Source organism: Ambystoma mexicanum, chromosome 5q (genome assembly GCF_040938575.1).
Source record: "Ambystoma mexicanum isolate Mex_15411 chromosome 5q, UKY_AmexF1_1, whole genome shotgun sequence".
Taxonomy (NCBI): domain Eukaryota; kingdom Metazoa; phylum Chordata; class Amphibia; order Caudata; family Ambystomatidae; genus Ambystoma; species Ambystoma mexicanum.
Window position 1 is genome coordinate 73,170,570 of NC_090933.1, and position 19,497 is coordinate 73,190,066.

Consider the following 19,497-nt stretch of genomic DNA (forward strand, 5'->3'; position numbering starts at 1 on the left):
ATCGGGACAATCCTATCCTATGTAACTTCCCTGGGTTCCAACGAGAACTGGAAAAACTGTTTGCTCACAAAAAACCAAGGGCAGTCCCTCAACAACAAATTGTTATCCCTACAACAGGGGGTCACAGTATCTCCTTGCCTATATCACCGCATTCAACAGGCTGGTAGCAGAAACTAACTGTCCCGAAGTGAAATGGACCACGTTCTTCTATAGGGGCTCCAGGGGACAGCTGAAGGACATGCTGGTGGGTGTTTGTAGTTTATAGACCTGGTTCGCCAACTGGACCATTGGCTGCAGGACCAGAAGGCTGACGCTGAATGGGTTCTGGATCCCATGCAGTTGGGGGGGGTGTCCGGGGACCATTAACCAGAGAGGAGAGGGAGAGGCGCGGGCAACAGCAGTTATGCCTGTATTGTGGCAAACCAGGCCACTTCCTGCGGGATTGTCCAGTAAAGCCCATCAAGAAAATGGTAGGAGATGTAGACACAAGAAGCCCCAGTGACCAGCCTCCGGAAACCTACTCACCCCGGCAACAATAGAGGCCCACTTGTCGAGCAAAGGAAAGCTTACCATCAGCCTCACATCTAGCTATTCCAGTTGTACTTATTTGCCCTCAGTAGCCCCAGAGAATGCCCGCCTTTGAGGCATATATGCACACTGCAGTGAGGTGGGCAATTATATGGACTATGCAATGGCCCATCGAATTGGGATTCTGCTCCGGTAGAAACCCATGATAGATAAAGTGGTTGCCATGGATGGAACACCACTATCATTGGGTCCTGTTACCCAGAGCACAGAGGAAGTAGTATTCCTCTGCCAGGATGGACACTGGGAGATTATCGTGTTTGACCTCATCAGCGCCCCACAGTTCCAGGTCATTCTGGTATCTCCTGGCTGGAGTCCCACAACCCAAGCATTGACTGGCGAGCAAGAACCATAACATTTTTCAAAACCTGTAGCAGCATGTGTTATTACCAATCACCAATGTCTTCTTCTATGCTCATCAATTCCAGTCTGGTTCTGGGAATCATGGGGAGTTTACCCATTGAATATAGTGATTACCAGAACGTCTTCCAGAAACAACAAGCAAATGCACTGCCCCTGCACAGGCCCTACGATCGCCAGATTGACCTTATCCCTGGATCTCAAACACCATGTAGCCGTAACTATGGCCTTACAGAGCAGGAAAACATCCATCTGTACACATACCTTGATCAGTACCTTGCCAACGGCTTCATACGCCCCTCGAAATCACCTGTGACCTGACCCCTCTTCTTTGTCCTAAAGAAGGAAGGGGACCTGCGAACTTGCATTGACTACAGGGCCTTGAATCAAATCACATTTAAGAACAGGTACCCACTGCCTTTGATTCCAGTGTTCCTAGAGCAAGCATGGAACGCCAACATCTATACCAAACTGGACCTCTGGGGGGCCTACCACTTGGTACGAGTCAAAAGTGGTGATGAAAGGAAAACCACTTTCCGTACAAAATTCAGACTATACAAATATCAAGTAATGCCTTTTGATTTATGCAACGCACAGGCAGCTTTCCAGTTGTTTATGAATGATGTACTACATGAACTCTGCAACATATGTGCTATTGTTTATATTGATGATATCCTGATTTATTCCACCACACCTACAGAGCATGTCAACCATGTACGAGCAGTACTAGAAAAACGCATCCAGAATTGTCTATACGCAAAGTTGGCGAAATGTGCCTTTCTTGTTACGCAGGTAGAATTCCTAGGATTCATCTTGACACCCCAAGTGGTTTGCATGGACAACCGCAAGGTTGAAGCAATGCTCCAGTGGCCTTCACCCACATCTGTTAAAACCGTTTTGTAGGCTTCGCAAATTTCTATCGGCGGTTTATACTGGACTTTTCCCATGTGGTGCATCCCATTACATCACTACTCCACAAGAACAAGCAATTCATATGGACTCCAGAGCAGAACTAGCATTACTCGCTTTGAAGCAATGTTTCACAACTGCGCCCATCCTACAACATCTAAACCCAGACCTTCTGTACATAGTTGAGACAGACACCTCGAATGTGGGAATGGGGGCAGTGCTGTCTCAACGTAACCCTGGTACAGAACAACTTGACCCAGTAGCATTTTGGTCACAAAGGTTTACTCCAGCAGAACGAAATTACGCAATCATGGCCAAAGAACTACTGGCAATAAAAGCTGCTTTCAAGGAGTGGCAGCACCATCTCTTGGGCGTCAAGCATCCCATCACAGTAATTATGGATCACAGAAACTTGCAGTACTTTCGAACTGCGAAAGCATAACTCCAGTGGAACCTGTTCTTTGCCAAATACAACTTTGTCATCACATTTCAACCCGGAGTACGGAACGGAAAGGTGGACGCATTATCCAGGATTGGGTGTAGTGAAGGAGACAGTGCATATGTGCCTCCTGATCCTGAAGCAATCATTCCCGAACACAAAATAGTGGGTGTCTTGAACAACATAACCTCAGCATTGAACCAGCTACAAGAAGAAGTCAAACAATCATTTACACGAGAAGTATTGAGAGCATGGATCGCCCTAACGAGACCCAACACACATTAGTCCTAGACAATTACCAAAATACGCTGATGGAGGGCCATCCAGGCATCACTAAGAAACTAGCAAAGGTGCAACAACTCTACTGGTGGCCTACGTGGCGCAAGGACACTTTTCGCTACGTCCAAACTTGTGACGTGTGTGCCCAACACAAGACTCAAAAGAAAAGACCACAAGGGCTCCTGCATCCGCTCTAAGTCCCCCCAGCCCCATAGCACACAATATCCCTCGACTTCATTACTAACCTACCACCTAGTAACGGCTAAAACACCTTCTTGGTAGTAGTAGACTCCCTATTGAAAATGACTCATTTCATAGCACTTAAGGGAATCCCCACAGCTAGTACCCTCGCCAAAAACGTCTTGGAACAAGTAGTCCGGTTACACGGTTTTCCAACCACAGTGATTTTGGTTCGAGTGAGCCAGTTTGTGTGACGGTTCTGGAAAAGTTGCTGCTCCGAGGCAAAAATAGACATCAGTCTGCCACCCAGTTATCACCCAGAGACAGATGGTCAAACTGAGAGAACAAATCAGACCTTAGAGCAGTATCTCCGCTGCATGCACTCATATACTGATAAGGACTGGGTAGACCTACTATGGATAGCAGAGTACGCGTATAATAACCAGGGGCGTAGGAGAAACATAAAACCTGGGGGGGGACAGGGGACACCTCGGGAACTTTACTACAGATGCAAATCAACCCATATTCAAACCAACATAAGGAAAGGCCATCTGAGTGCCGAAGCCTTTGTAGCTCTACAAAAAAGAGGTGTTACTGTTGCCTAATTCACTGGTACTTAGCTCTGGGACTTTTCATTATGTTTTTCATGTACACACACCTTACAACCGTACAATCTGCATGCACCATATGCATGCCATATTTACAGCTCTTCACACATTGTGAGTGCACCATTCCAAAATGTCTGCACACACAATGTGTGCAACATACCAACTGCTTTTCACACGTGTGTATAAAGCTTATCGCTCTGCACACACTGGTACAACATATCAACTGATTTACACCCCCCCTTATGTACCACAACTACAGGTCCACACACTGGGCCTTATCATGGGTCCAGCGGTAACCCTGCTGGTGCTACCAGCGGGTTGCCGCGGATCTGTAATAAATTACCAGCACCTGACTTCCCGGTGCCACCTGGCTATTACAAGTCAGGCAGCTGGGAAGTCGGGGGCCTGTAATTTTGTTAGCCCCCATTCCCTTAGAGTCGGAAGCACCGGCACTGTTCTTAACGGTGCAGGTGCTTCTGTGATGGCTCTGCCTACCGTGACCGCTGTGCCCGGCAGGGTCAGACCTGTCGGCCACAGCGGCTCTGGCAGGCAAACACTTCATTTCCTGGTCCAGAAAAAAGGGTGCCGGTGAGCTTACCGGCACCTTTTTTTCTGGAGCAGGCAAACTTGTAATGAAGTCCACTGTATCATCTGTGCTATCTACATCGGATGCACATACCTATTTCACATAACAAACCATGTATGCATTATACTCACTGTTCTAAAAATACCTTGTGCACAATTCCTACTCCTTATTGTGAACAGTGCTCACCTCTGTCAGATCCTATGTGATTGATACATAGAGATCTCTGAATAATCATCATGTGCACCACACCTACGATTCCCCAATAGTGTGTACCACACCAACTAGTCTGTACATACACTATGTGGGTAGCACACCAAATGCTCTGCAAGCAGCATGCATGCAACACACTCAGCTCTCTGCACACATTATGTGCAGCACATCAGCTGCTCTGCAATCAAAGTGTGATTACCCCTTTGTGTTTACCTTATGTGCCTAATACCTAACACTCTGCGCACACAAAGGTCACCATATTTATATTTGTGCACTCCCCATGTGTGCATCATACCTACCACGATGCACAAATCAAATGCCCCATCCCTACTCTGCTCACAATACAAAGATAATATTTTTTATTTATATAGCACATTTGCCTAGGCGCTGCACATAGATCGTTTACATGCAATTACTATCACCTAACCAAAGTTGGTGCTCATCGATCCATCTCGGAAGGATGAAAGACTGAGTTGGCCTTGCAGGGATTCCAGCCTGCGACCTGCAGATCCCACACAGAGTTCTGCAGCAAGTGTGCAACCAGATGAGCTATCTTACCAGCCATATACCTACATGTATGCAGACACCAAATATATACAATACTTGCCACAATGTACCTGCACGTTACCTACCATTCTGCACAGACATTATGCATCAGAACTACCTCTAACTATGCAGATGCCTTGTGTGCACCACCCATGCCCCCCTGCTGCTCACACTGTGTGCATCATTCCCCACCATAAACAAAACTAGCACCACACACACATACACACACCATATGTGCACCCTTCCTACCCCTTTGTCCACCCCCTTGTGTGGACCATAGATGTCACTGTACACAATATGTGTACATCAGCCCTCAAATGTGAAGGCGCGCGAACCCGGGCAGATAAGAAGGATGTGCTATGGACCAGGCAGCCAGCTGCCACCAGATGGACGATCAGTGAACCACCCAGGCTGGCCTGGATGTTCGCTTACAGTCTAGTCCTGATTTTACTTAATGCTGCCCTGCTGCTTCATCACTTCACTTGGGAAAATAAAACCCCAGCTTTCCCTCACCTTGCTTCTGATTGTGGGGGGGGATTAATGGCATTATATCCCCCCTGCTTAAAATTGTGGAGGGATTTGTCCCTCCTATGCCCCCCATTTTGTATGCCCATGATAATAACACAATTTCTGAGGCTTGTGGAATCTGCTTAGATCACATGCTGTGCATAGGCAGACATCTAGTGGAAGCTGCAGAGTATTACAGTTGTTGTTTTCGAAACTCGAAAAGGGATGTCGACAGGGCGTGGCAGTAATACTATCCCTAGTGTGACGTCCACTGTACCCATGATCCCTTATGCGTCGAGGTCCCTCAGATTGTTTTTTGCCGCCATGCTAGACGGATGCGTATAGCGGAGTTGCTTTCGGCGATAAGCCATTGACTTTATACAATTACGATAGTTTTTCTTTCTATCCTTTCATCGACTGCCGTAACACCACACCGAGGAAAGAGAAAGAAAACTGCCCGTCAGAGACCATCGCAACGGACCGTACAGCCTCGGAAGTCCGCCCCAGGCCTTGTCCCAGACAGTAGGGAGAGAAGGGGGAGGCCAAATTAGGAGGCCATTTTAGAATGCATATTCTCCCATTCCTACACTTTGTTCGCCCAGCTGCCATTTCCACAAGCCACAATTATGGCAAATACACCATTTAAATTTTAATCGCAAATTCCCCTGGGTCGACAGAGACCACATAGAGACGTCTTGTCGAGCGTGCAGGCTCTTCAAGGCTAAGACGTTGAAGGACCACTCTACCAAGCTCTGGGCCCATTACGCCAGGCAACTCGAGGCCATGGAAGTAGAGGAAGCCTTTAGCGATGGCAGCGACGCCGCACTTTCGGACGGCAAGGGCATTGGAGCAGTTTCGGCTACTCAAGCGCAGACTCCTGACCCCATAGGACAGGCCAGCAGCCATGTTGTGGAGTCTACACCCGGCGGCAGCAGCACTACAAAAGCACACACCACCAAGCACATAAGCCCCAGTCGGCATTCGGCAGATGAGTCGAATACTTGACAACGTTTGACACCCCATGAAAGGTCCACTGAGTCCCAGTCCTCTGGGCAATCTTGTTCAAGATCGCCACACAACGGGGCTCAACCGTCAAAAGACGGCAATGGGGTCGCATGAAAAACTCCCTCCGAAGGCCGATCGTCCTTGGATTAAGCCTCGGTTCCCACACCCAAAGTTCGACGTACAACGTCTGATAAAACGGCAGGCCCCAATAAGTCTGTTAAACACTCATCTGGGCCCCAGGATGGGGAAAACATCCTAAAAAGTCATCTAAGACCCCTCATAGGGACAAAAGTCCTACTAGGGACAAGTCATCACAAAAGGGTATACTGTCCAAGCCCATAGAGAAACCTAAAGACTCTAGGCTAAGGGTTATACCTCCCACTAATGAGGATATGGATATTCCCTCTCAACCCATAGTAATCCCAAATTCGAAGGATTGGTCTTCGCAAGATATCGATAGGGTTATGTGAAGAATGACCTTTATGGCTAATTTCTATGAAAAGAATGCAGATTACTTTCAAAGTTTTCACTACACTCTACCTCAGCTCCTTCCGGCTCTCAAGCATCTGCCTTACCCTCTCAACCTCCTGCTAAGAGGTCTTCACCTAATCTCCCCGTACAAAGCAGGGTTATAGATTTATATGACCCTGAGGTAGATCCAGAAGACCCAGAGGACCTTTCAATTGTGGAAATATCTGACCCTCAACTTACTGAAGAGGAAACAGATGAACTTTATTATGGGGATGAGGAAGAGCCAGACGAAGACCAAGTGGCGAACATGTACTCCATAGATTCTCCTATTAATCAAGACCCCCAGTGGTAAATTCCCCTGTCGAAAATCAACCCCTACTCAATGAAGTCTTAGCCAAAGCGGCAAAAAAACTTCCGTATTGATACACAGGAGGTACTGGAAGATAGAGACTTTGCTGAACAAATATTGGGGGACAAGAAGACAGTAGGCCAGTTTATCCCACTGCTAAAGTCGGTACAATGCAGAATACAACCTTCCTTAGAGGCTCCCAATCTCACACGCGCCGTTAACCTGCGTGTGGAAAAACTGTTTAGGCCTGCACCTTCAGACCCCTTATACATAAGAGGCCAGCTGAAACCAGACTCGTGGGTGGTCACCACTGCAAGAAAGAGAGCAGGCAAGCCCCTTGCTTCCTCCGAGGCACCACTGGACAAGGAAAGCAAGAAAATATATGCAATGGGTAGAAAGGTCGCCTCTTCAGCAGCCTACCAGTCGAGAATAGCCAACAACGCTACCCTTTTGGCAAGTTATACCTGCCATAAGTGGGAGGAGGTTTCCGTGTTACTTTTGTCTGCCCCGTAGCCACTTAATTCACAACTAGCACAAGTGACTGCAGACGGAAGGCCTGTGTCTACTTGTCTCCTCAAGTCCAATTTCGATGCAGCTGACAATGCCGGTAGGGTCATTGCAGAGGGGACTATTATAAAAAGACATGTATGGCTTTGAGAGTTAGGCTTTAGGCCAGAAACACAAGCCACTCTAATTAATATGCCAGTGGAACCTAATGTGCTCTTCAGCAAGGCTGTAGAAGACGCACTCAAGACATCAAAGGATGAGTATGACACTAAAATCTTTAGGTCAGCTCACAAACAAACCTACTGGTCAAAGGGTTAACGGTAATTTTCGCCGTTTTTGGGGCCAAAATTCACAGAGAGGATCCGGCTACAATCGAGGCCAAGGTTCCTATGGCAACAATTAAGGACAAGCCTTCCAAGGCTATCCACGAGGACAATGCAGAGATCGTGGTGGTCGGGACAGAGGCCCAGCTCGAGGTGGCACCCCACCTCCGAGCAAGTGACATTCCGCTCCAGGTACCCTTCATACATCTCCAATAAGAGGACGCATTTCCAACTTCACTTACGCATGGGAGGGTACCACCTCGGACAGATGGGTGCTGTCCACGGTAGCAGGGGGCTACTGCATAGAACTACTTCAACGTCCTCACGACCACCCCCCACGACAGAAGGTCCACTCGGAGGAACATCAGCGGATCCTTCTAGAAGAAATAACAGCGCTTCTATTAAAGGATGCCATAGAAGTGGTCCCATCAACCAGGTAAACAGCAGTATTTATTCAACTTCTTTCCTTGTTCCAAAAAAAGATCTAACAATGCGCCCTGTATTAGATTTGCGCCCTGTAAACAAGTATGTTAAGCCACAAAAGTTCTGCATGACTATGCTACAAGAGGTAATCCCCCTACTAAAAAAGGGGGATTACATGGCAACACTGGATATGAAAGATGCCCATTTTCATATTCCAATGTTCCCAGCGCACAGAAGGTTCTTGCGTTTCAAAATAGAGAACAAGCACTACCAATTCAAAGTGCTGCCCTTTGGAATAGCCTCATCTCCAAGTGTATTCACAAAGGTACTAGCGGTAGTGGAGGCGCTCCTGCGCAGGGGAGCAAGCCCAGAGCACCCTTACTTGGACCACTGGCTCATAACAGGGGAATCACCTCTGATTTTCAGACAAAACATCCAAACAACAATACACCTCCTCTTTCAATTGGGCTTCTCAATCAACAAGAACAAATCAAGCCTAGTGCCAAACACTTCCAAGCAGTTCCTAGGATCTATCCTAAACACAGAGGAAGGATTGGTCTTTCCCTCAGAGGAAAGAGTAAAAAATGTGTTACTGGAAATACCACAATATCAGGCCGGCCGCCAAATAAGGATACGCAAAGCAATGCGTTTAATTGGCATGATGGCATCTTGCATATACCTGGTTCCTCACACGCGCCTGCGCATGTGTCCCATACAGGAGTGGTTGGCGAAACAGTGGTCTCAGGCAAGTGGTCAGTGAGACGATCTAGTGGTCGTTTCGGCAACACTGGACAAAACCTTTGCTGGTGGACGAGAGAAAATCTGACGAAAGGGAAATCCTTCTATGACCCACAGATACAGGCAGCGGTCAGAACGGACGCCTTACTAGCAGGGTGGGGGGCTCACTACCTTCACCACACAGCTGAGGGTCTGTGGTCTCACACTGCAGCTCAGAACCACATCAATGTGCTGGAACTTCTGGCAGTATTGAAAGCCCTTCAGACATTCGAACCTCATTTAACAAACCTGTCAGTGCAGATCCTAACGGACAGCACCACAGCAATGTTTTATATCAACAAACAGGGGGGTACACGCTCTCCAAATCTATCCAGACTTGCACAGAAAATCTGGAAATGGGAACTCAGTTGGAAAAAATGTTCCTGTCATCACAACATGTTCCAGGGGAACTCAATGCTCTAGCAGATTCATTGAGCAGAGATCCCCTACCAGAGGAACACGAGTGGCGTCTACACGAAGAAGTCGTAGAACACCTCTTCTCTCATTGGGGTTTCCCAACTATAGACTTATTCACCACAAGTGAAAATCGTCAATGCTCAGACTTCGCGTCCAGGTTCCCCCAGCCAGGCTCCAAGGGGAACGCCCTATGGATGAACTGGTCAGGGAAGTTTGCTTACGCTTTTTCCCCCGACTCCTCTCATGAGCAAGGTGGTGAACAAGTTACACAAGGAACCGATGACGCTGATCCTTGTTGCTCCTATGTGGGCAAGACAACTGTGGTATCCACATATGCACAGACTGGCTATGTGCAATCCCATCAAACTCCTGTGCTAGTACAACCTACTCACCCAGCATGATGGACTAACAGTCCACCCACAGCCACACTCAATGAACTTGGCAGCATGGCTCCTGAAGTCATATAGTTCGGACATCTCAATCTACCACAGAGATGCATGGATATCTTGAAGGAATCAAGAAAACAAAACACTAGGCACTTTTACTATGATAAATGGAAACAATTCGTAATTTGGTGCCAGAATAAGCAAATCAAACCCATTGATTGTACTCTAACATTGTAACCTATATGCTCCACTTACTAGATGCAGGGTTAGTGTTCAACTCCCTAAAGGTCCACCTGGCGGCTTTGTCAGCCTACACCACTTCCCATAACAAGGTCTCATGGTGGAAGGTACCAGTCATCGAAGCATTTATGGAAGGGGTAAAGAGACTCCACCCTCCAATCTCTAACCCACCGCCAGGTTGGGACCTTAATGTTGTACTCGCTAAAATCATGGGACCCCCTTTGGAGCCTATGCACAAGTCTAGTCTCAAACACCTGACTTATAAAACTGCTTTCTTAGTAGCCATCACTTCCATAAGAAGGGTCAGTGAAATCCAAGGTCTGTCAGTGCAGGAACCTTTCTTTACTATACACAAGGACAAACTGGTTTTACACACTCACCCTAGGTTCTCACCTAAATTAATCTCCAAATTCCATGTAAACCAGTCTATTGAGCTACCTGCTTTCTTCCAGGAACCCAAAAGCTCTGCTGAGGTAAAACTCCACACACTAGATGTGATGAGAGCGGTCCTCTACTACGTAGATAAGACCAGACCGCTAAGAAAGACAGATCAACTGTTTGTCTCTATAGCGCCAGGCAGAGAAGGCGATCGCATCTCTAAAAATGCCATCTCTAGGTGGATAGTCAGATGTATCCAACTGTGCTATTCCCTATCTAATAAAACACTGCCTTTTACGCCAAGGTCCCTCTCCACAAGAGGTACTGGAGCCAATCTGGCTTTCATTGCAAATGTCCCCTTAGACAGTATTTGCAAAGCACTTACATTGAGCTCAATACATACTTTCACTCAGCACTACTGCATTGACACTCATTCCAAGACAGATGCACAAGTGGGACAAGCGGTTCAAAGACATTTATTTGCTCATGAACCTTCTCACATCCAACCTCCTCCTCCTTCTTCCACTGCTCGCTAATCTATGCACAGCATGTGATCTATGCAGATTCCACAAGCCTCAGAAGGGATACATTACTCACCGTAATCGTATTTCTGATGCTTGTATATGCCTAGATTCACATGCGACCCACCCTTCCTCCCCTCGGAGAGAAGGCGCATGGATGCTTATGAGCTTGTCTGATACATATCTGCTTGGATACAACTGTACTCACGCTACACCTCATGCTACCTCATTTCAGAAAAATAACAATCTGAGGGACCTCGACGCGTGAGGGATCATGGATACAGTGGACGTCACACTAGGGATAGTATTACTGGCACGCCCTGTCGACGTCCCTTTTCAATTTTTCGAAAACAACAACTAATACTCTGCAGCTTCCACTAGATGTCGGCCTATGCAAGGCATGTGAATCTAAGCAGATACAAGCATCAGAAATACAATTATGGTGAGTAATGTATCCCATATAGTTTAACCTGTTTATTTACTACATGGCAGGTACCCCGAACCTCAGTGTATGACCCTCCCAAAACCCCCAAAATGCCAGCATCGCAGCACTTCATGACACTATCCACCAAGCCATAAAACAAGTTTTCACACAGCTTCAAAGTGCAAAAGATTCCTACAAGAAGTTTGCAGACAAGAAAAACGAGAGGCTCCCTCATACCAGGTTGGGGACAGGGTATGGTTGTCTTCAAGACACATCAATCTGAAAGGACCTCGGAAATGCCACCCAAAATACATAGGTCCCTATTCCATCACTGCATTAATCAACCCAGCGGCCATGAGATTGGCCCTTCCATTATCCTTAAGCATCCACCCTGTGTTCTATGTTTCATTACTAAAACCTGTGCAACCGGGAACCCGTAACTCCACGACACTGACACCGCCAATACAGATTGAGGACCATGATCGTTAATGAGTTCGGGCCATTCTAGATTCCAAGTATGTGCGGTGAAAGCTCCACTATCAATTGGAAAGGATACAGGGTGTTAGATAGGTATTGGAAACCAGCCACAAATCTGCATGCACACACACCAGTAGCCAGGTTCCACAGAAACAACCCGATGAAACCAGGGCCCGGCAACAATGCCTTGGGGAGGACCTTGTGGGGGAATGCTGTCATGATCATAGGCCAAGCTTGGACAAAGACCTCATACTGGGCAAAATCCCTTCAGGGAAGGGGAGGCTGGACTGCATTAATGCGCCATTGGTGCTCTTGATCAACATTCACCCAGTAACTTAAGGCAAGTTTTACACCTCAGCAGGGCCTTCCAAGATGGCCCCTCTATTTTTAACTACCTACTTTCCTAAAATGGCAGCAGAAAGTGCCATAGCCCTTAAGCGGGCACTCCGCGCTAGTCTCCAAAAAGACTCTCCTATTTAAGCCATGCCCCGGAGCTCTCGCTCACTTTGTGGTTCAACTGTTAACTCGGGAGGATAGCTCAGCTGCAACGTGCTCACCTTGGAAACAAGACGACACGAAGCAACACAGGTTCGATCCCCAGGTCTGTCCTTACAAACCTCTGGGTATTAAGCACGTTATAAATACGCAACTAAGACATATTCCGGTAACAGCGCCTCGATGCCCCCGGGCTCTATGAGGGCTTTAAAAATGCAAATAAATAAAAATAAAACTCAGCAGAATGCGTACCACAAGCTCCATGCCCTGGACCCACACCCTCAAAGTTTATGTCTAGCATAAGAACCAGGAATACATATCTTACCTGCATCCAGTCCGCTCCAGATCCCAGTTCCTCGTGTTTTGGCCACACAAGCACTTCCCTGCAAAAGAAAGGCAGCATTACGGATGAATGCAGGCAAGTCAGCCTGCGGCTGAGCAATTAAAGACACCAGCAACCACACAGCAAGCTGCGCCTGCAGCACAAAAGAAGGGCAGAATCAGTCCCTGCAAGGCACGCTTCAGCAGCATGCAGGAGAAGCAAAGAAAAGGAGCAGAAGCAGCACCAATGCAGAAAAAAGGCAAACAAAGCAAAGTAGTACCTAGGTGTCACCATTGGGGGGGTCTCACCTAGGCTTCAACATCGCTTTCAATGGAGGATGCGTTGGATTCTGAGAGGTCTGCAGTGGTTTCTTCAGGAGTAACCTTCTTTTTGAAGAGATAGGGTCTGTTCCGGGAACTCACCACCTTGTTTGCACTGAGAAACAGTACCAACAAGAATGGCATCCTCCCAGCACAGGTAGGGGAAAAAGCCCAAAGGCACAAAAAAGCCCAGGTTGGTATTCCGGATTGATGGGCGATTCCAAGAAGTGATGAGATGGAGATGTTCCGGGGAGAATGATGAGTAGATGAGAAGAAGAGAAGTCCAGGGCAATGAGAATCCTACTTCGCAAAAGGCAATGAAGTGCCATCTGGGTGTCTTCAGGAGAAAAAAACAGGAGAGGCAAGAACTATCGCTGTAATAGGCGCCAAGCTGGAAGAGTTTGACAAGGAAGCAGTAGACCAAGTGGGAAGTCCAGTAAAAGGAAGACAGGAGTGGCCAGGTAAAACTACAAGAAAGATAAGCAGTAATAGCAAAGTGGAGAAAACAAGGAAACGGTTAACTAATAGAAAGATAGTAGAGGAAAAGGCGATCAAGCACAGTATACCACGCTACAGCCAACAGGTAACAATGCTGGGAGGAATCACCCGCTAATAGCTGAAGCGCGCGCGGAAACCAAGAAGCAAACAGAGGTAAAGCCCAACAACCCAAAGGAAAAGGAGTGAGCAAGCGTGCCGGTGCCGTGCAGGGATGGAAAACAGTACGAATCGCGGCACGTCACAAATGAAATAGAAATAATGAGGAGCACCGAAAAGAAGGCAGGTCAGGAGAGAGAGTGCCGTTGAGGGAGGGACGCAAGACAAGACTTGCGGCCAGCAAGGCAAACAAAGGAAAGAACAGCGGGGCAATAAAGCAAGGTATGCAAATCAAGGAACGGTCGGCCGAGATAGGGAAAGGAAGAAAAATACGAGGCAAATGCACAAGATGCAAGTAAACGGAACCAACAAAAATGGTGCACATAAACTCCTAGACTTGCAACGCACCAGTGGGCAGGGCTAGGAGGTACTTATGGGAAGTAAAGTAGGATGACTAGAACGCTGCAGGTAAACGTGATGGCACGTTAATGGAGGATCCGCCACCTTCACCAAAGCTTCCAGGAATTGTTCCCCATGACAATATGCCTCCTTCGCAGGGGGGTCGCCCCAGGTTTACCCAGATGAAGTGTATGAAACCTATGGATACATATGGTTGCCAAGACGTTGGATACAAGTTCCTGGGAATCTTCAGCCAGGGAATAACCCTTCCACGTGACAATGTACTGCACTCTCCCACTGTGATGACAGGAGTCAATGATCTTTTCCACTTCATAGATGTCTGGAGATGGATCACTGAAAGTAGTCCGGAGGGTTGTCTTCTGCAGATGTTTGTCAGGCACATACGGTTTTAACAAGGAGGTGTGAAACACTGGGTGAATACGCTGTAGGGGCTTGGGTAGTTTGAGTCTAAAAGCCATAGGATTCATGCGAGACAAAATGGAAAATGGTCACAGAAACCTGGGTGCTAGTTTGGAAGGTTGTGTCCATCTGGGTAGGTATTTGGTAGAAAGCCAAACTAAATCCCCTTCCTTCCATTCTGGCACTTGGCTACGATGTTTGTCTACTTGATGTTTATATCTTCCAGGTTCGTTAGTGATGGCCGTCTTTTGAGTGACAGAAATTGACTCCAAAAGGGAGTCTACCGTAGGTAAATTGGAGGACGGGCTAAGATGAGCTGGAAACGATCTGGGATGTCGTGTGTGCATACAAATGAAGGAGGTCCTCTTTATGGCTGAATGGGTGGCATTATTATACCCAAATTCAGCCATGGACAGAAGAGAGAACCAATTGTCTTGTTCCACATTGGCGGAGCATCTGAGGTATTGCTCCATGGTAGCATTCAAACGTTCTGTCCATTGGACTGGGGATGGTAGCCTGATGTTAATGCCATCTTTATGACCAAATAATCGCACAATGTCTTCCAGAACATTGAGGTTTATTGGGTAACTCTATCCAACAAGATGGTCTCTGGGATTCCATGCAATCTTACCACATCTTTGAGAAAACTTGTGCTAATTCTGGTGCAGAAGGTATGCCTTTCAAAGGGGGAGAAGTGAGCCATTTTGCTGAAACTGTCAATGGTAACCATGATTTCTTTGTGACCTTGGGATGGAGGGAGATCAACCACACAATCGGTGGAAATGTGTAACCAGGGTTCTGTTGGAAAAGGGGGTTGTTCCAGCAATCCAACATATTTAGAAGTGGGACTTTTACTTCTGGCATATACTGGACATGACAGCACATATTGCTTGATGTCAGTTTGCATTGAAGGCCACCAAAAGATTCATTTAATGAGATCAGTGTAGCTGCCACTCCTTTATGACCTGCTATTCTTGACTCATGGCCGCAGGACAGAATCAGCAACTGTTGTTTTGGTTCCGGTATGAACAGACGGTTCTGGAAGAACCAAAGACTGTCAATGTTGGACAAACAATTCTGTAGAAAATTGGGGAGTGGTCTGAGCACTGGAAGTGAGGCAGACTTTACCTCTTGGAGGAATCTGGAGATGGTTCCCACAAATTTCACATCTTGAAGCAAGCAGCCTCCTTGAAAAGGGGGGTTGCGGTAGACTGATGGACTTCTGGACAAGTTGTCTGCAACAATGTTCTTGCTGCCAGGTAGATATGTGATATAGATTTCGCATTAGGCAAAAAAATATGCCCACCTAGCTTGGCATGTGTTCTTGCATTACATCTGCTGTAGTATTTTAAGGTTACTGTGGTCCGTGCGGATCTCGAAGGGTGTCATGGAACCTTGTAAGAGGTGTCGCCATTCAGTGCACGCTTGTTTTATAGCCAGCAGCTCCTCCTCGATGACCCAGTAGTGGGACTTGCTTGTGCTTAGAGTTCTGGAGAGGTAAGCAACAGGGTGGTCCAAGTCCTTGTGTCCCTGTTTTAGCACTGCTCCTACGGCTCCAGCTGATGCGTCTGTCTCAACAATAAAGGGCAGTTGTTGGTCTGGTATTTTGAGGATGGGAGCTGAACAGAAGGCCGTCTTTAAGCCCTGGAAAGTCTCTTCGGCCCGGGTATCCCAGATAAACGGAATATCCTTTTTGAGCAGTGCTGTGATTGGGAGGACCTGGTCAGAAAAGTTGGCGATGAACTTCCTATAAAAGCTTGCTAGCCCAAGGAAAGCTTGAATCTCCTTAAAAGATGTAGGATCGGGCCACACCATGATGGAAGACACTTTCTTTGGGTCAATATCTACCCCATGAGGGGCTAGGATGAAGCCTATATATGGTACTGAGGAGCCTGTGAATCCAGTAGTAGCATGGGAAGACAGAAGAATTCTTCCAGACACATGAACCAATACCAAGTACATCCAGAGCAAATCTAGAAGTCAATTTTGACATAAGAAGCATTGGGGACAAAATCTATAAGGTCTATCATGAGATGAGGACCAAAAAAGAATCAAAAGGAAAGGGAAAAAATTATTGATTTGAAAACACGCAGTCGCAAGGCAAAGAGGAAGTTTGTATAATCTTGACCACCGGGCTTTGTCTTTTGAGAGTCTAACTCTGAACAGAGATGAGAAAGAGGGAAGTCACACGACAGGTTATGAGACACAGGAGGACAGAGAAACCTTCCGTGGGTAGGTGGGAGCTTGTGCATTTAGCCTTGAGGGATGTTCTCCAACAGACAGAGAAGTAAGATGGTCAGACTTGGATCTACCAAAATCACAGACGTCAGAGAGTTTTGCACTTGTCGGAAGTTGATCATTTCCTTATTCCTGGAGTGAAGAGGTGCTGTGTAGGCTGAGTACTGCTGGCTCAGGCTCGTTACTAATAAAGGACCTTCGCTCACCTGCAGTGTATGCCTCCTTATTACACTGGCGACGAGAGTAACCAGCCTCCGACCCACGTTGCTTTTGCAGCCGCCAGCAGTTGCCTACATTCCTCTTTTCGCCTTTGGGAGAGTGCCTGCTTCGGAGGAGGAGCAGGGGCCGTGTGGAGGAGAGCCCTCCTGCCGGCTGAGTACTGCTGGCTCAGGCTGGTTACTAATAAAGGACCTTCACTCACCTGCAGTGTATGCCTCCTTATTACATTGTGCTAGACTATAAAGCAAAACATTTAATCAATACTGTGTACTTTGCCTTTTGCCTGATGTTATGTCAACAATATATTTGATTGAGATTCATGCTCACTAGAAAGTTGCCTGTTTGTATTCTGCTAGTTTGTGTTCCTTCCAATTTATATTAATATCCTTTAGACTTTACTGTGGATTCTCGGTCCTCCTATGTGGACATACAAATTGTTTAACTTTGTAATCCTTTTCTTACCTGTATGGCAGTAAAGTTTTGTCTCCGGTTTCCTTGTGGTTCGATTGCTGCTGGGGATCCGAAAATGACCAGCTTTTATTGGGTGTGATGACGCAGATGCGTACGTTGACGTGACTACGTCATACGTCGCAAATAGCGTCTCCGCCATCTAGGATTGGGTAATTTTATATTCCTCATAATCAGAACAACTTTTTGACTTTCTTATCACTCGAACTTAGTTCGTTGACTTACTACTTTATTTTCGGTTATTAGCAGATTTATTAATACACATTTTCTTTATAATGTGTAGTTTTTGTTTACTTTACTTGTTCTATTTGTTTCCATTTTTATTTATTGTTCAAGATTAACAAAATAATATACAATAATAAGGGTTAGCCTTAATTTGTGATTATTCTTACTTTTCTGTATTCGTACTGAGGCTGTTAGTCTATTCTTCGTTTCAACTTGTCCTGTTTTTTATAAATTTTAGATAGACTTCCTATAGATTTGTATATTATTTTATTGTAAGTTATGGTTTTTTCTACGCTGTAATCAGTATTTTTAGAGAAAATTGTAAATGTCTTGGTCTGTGTTGAGACCATTGTGACAAGTGTCTAGTGTACTTATCCAATAGGCTTCTTGTTTGCTAAGCATGTTTTCTAAGTGTCCTCCTCTCGGCAGTATCTTCAGTTTTTCTATGCCATAAAAACACATCTGTTCAAGTTCTTCTAGTTTGTGATGTTCATACAAATGTGATGCCAGTGGTGATCTCAGATTTTTATTGACAGTGGCTCTCATGTGTTCTCATATTCGTGTCTTCAGTGTTTTAATTGTACATATTGTTTTTTGCAGACACATCGAATGCCATATACAATGTATTTGCTGTTGCAATTAATTAACTGTTTGATAGGCTTATTTGTCCCATTCTGGGTCTGAATACATTTTTTGGCATTGTCTGAATATTTGCACATTTGGCAGGTTCCACATTTGTAATTTCCTGTTAAGGGTGGATTGAGCCACATAGTTGATAATTTATTGGCGTTTTGTTTTTCTTGTGTAAAGTTGGATAGGCTCAGCATGTTTTTTAGATTTGGTGATTTGTGGAAAGTAATACTTGGTTGATTATCCAATGTGGAATCTAGGTCTGTGTCCACTTGTATGATGATCCAGTTTTTTGTTAGCACTGTTTTGATCTTATAGTTGTCTGTACTGTATGTTGTAATAAATCTCACTTTGTCTGTTTTCTGTGATGTCAATTTTGTTTTGTTTTGGAGAAGATCATTTCTGGTTCTTAGTACAGTTCTTTGGTCGTTTTTTTCTAAATGGTTTTGTTTGTGTCCTCTCTGTTTACATTTCCAGATGGTATTTCTTGCATGTTTTTTTTAATTCCTCCTGTCTTGTACAATTTTTTGTTACTCAAAGTTACTCTCCATAGGGTATATTTTTAATTACATGGTTAGGATGATTGCTGGATGCGTCTAAAATGCTATTTACTGCATTTGGTTTGATATATAGCGTGGTGTGTACCGTGTTGTCTTGAATATATAGATGTAAATCCAGAAAGTCTATTCCAGTTCTGCTTTGTTGAATTGTTAATTGTAGATTGTATTGATTTGTGTTAGGGAGAATTCTCAAAAATGTGCTAATTCCCTTCACCTTAGAGACCCCCAGCAGCTTTGCTGGATTTTGAGGACTTGATGTTTTACCTATAAAGAGTGTGAGCCTTTTTCCCCACTCTCATGTATTTTTATTTTTTTTTAACAATATTTTTATTGATTTTACAACAAGAAATATTCAAACTGTGTCCCACTATTGCCTCCACCCCCCCCTCTTCCCCCACCCCCACCGGGAAAGTTCTTTTCGCCGCTCTGCTCCACGAGAGTCTCTAGTTCAATTTAGCTAAACATGTCCAGTATCTTAAGTTTGTGTGGGCACCACTGCTCCATACGGTCACTTTGCAAGTATTCCAAAGTCACTGCCCACTCCTCTCTGAATTTCTGATGGTTCCCTTGAAGATTGTAAGTAATATGTTCCATCGTTATGTGGGACCATACTCTTCTTATCCAGTCTAATGCCATTGGTGGGTGTTTCTGCTTCCATTTTTGGGCTATTTCCAGCCATACTCCGATTAGTAGGCCCATA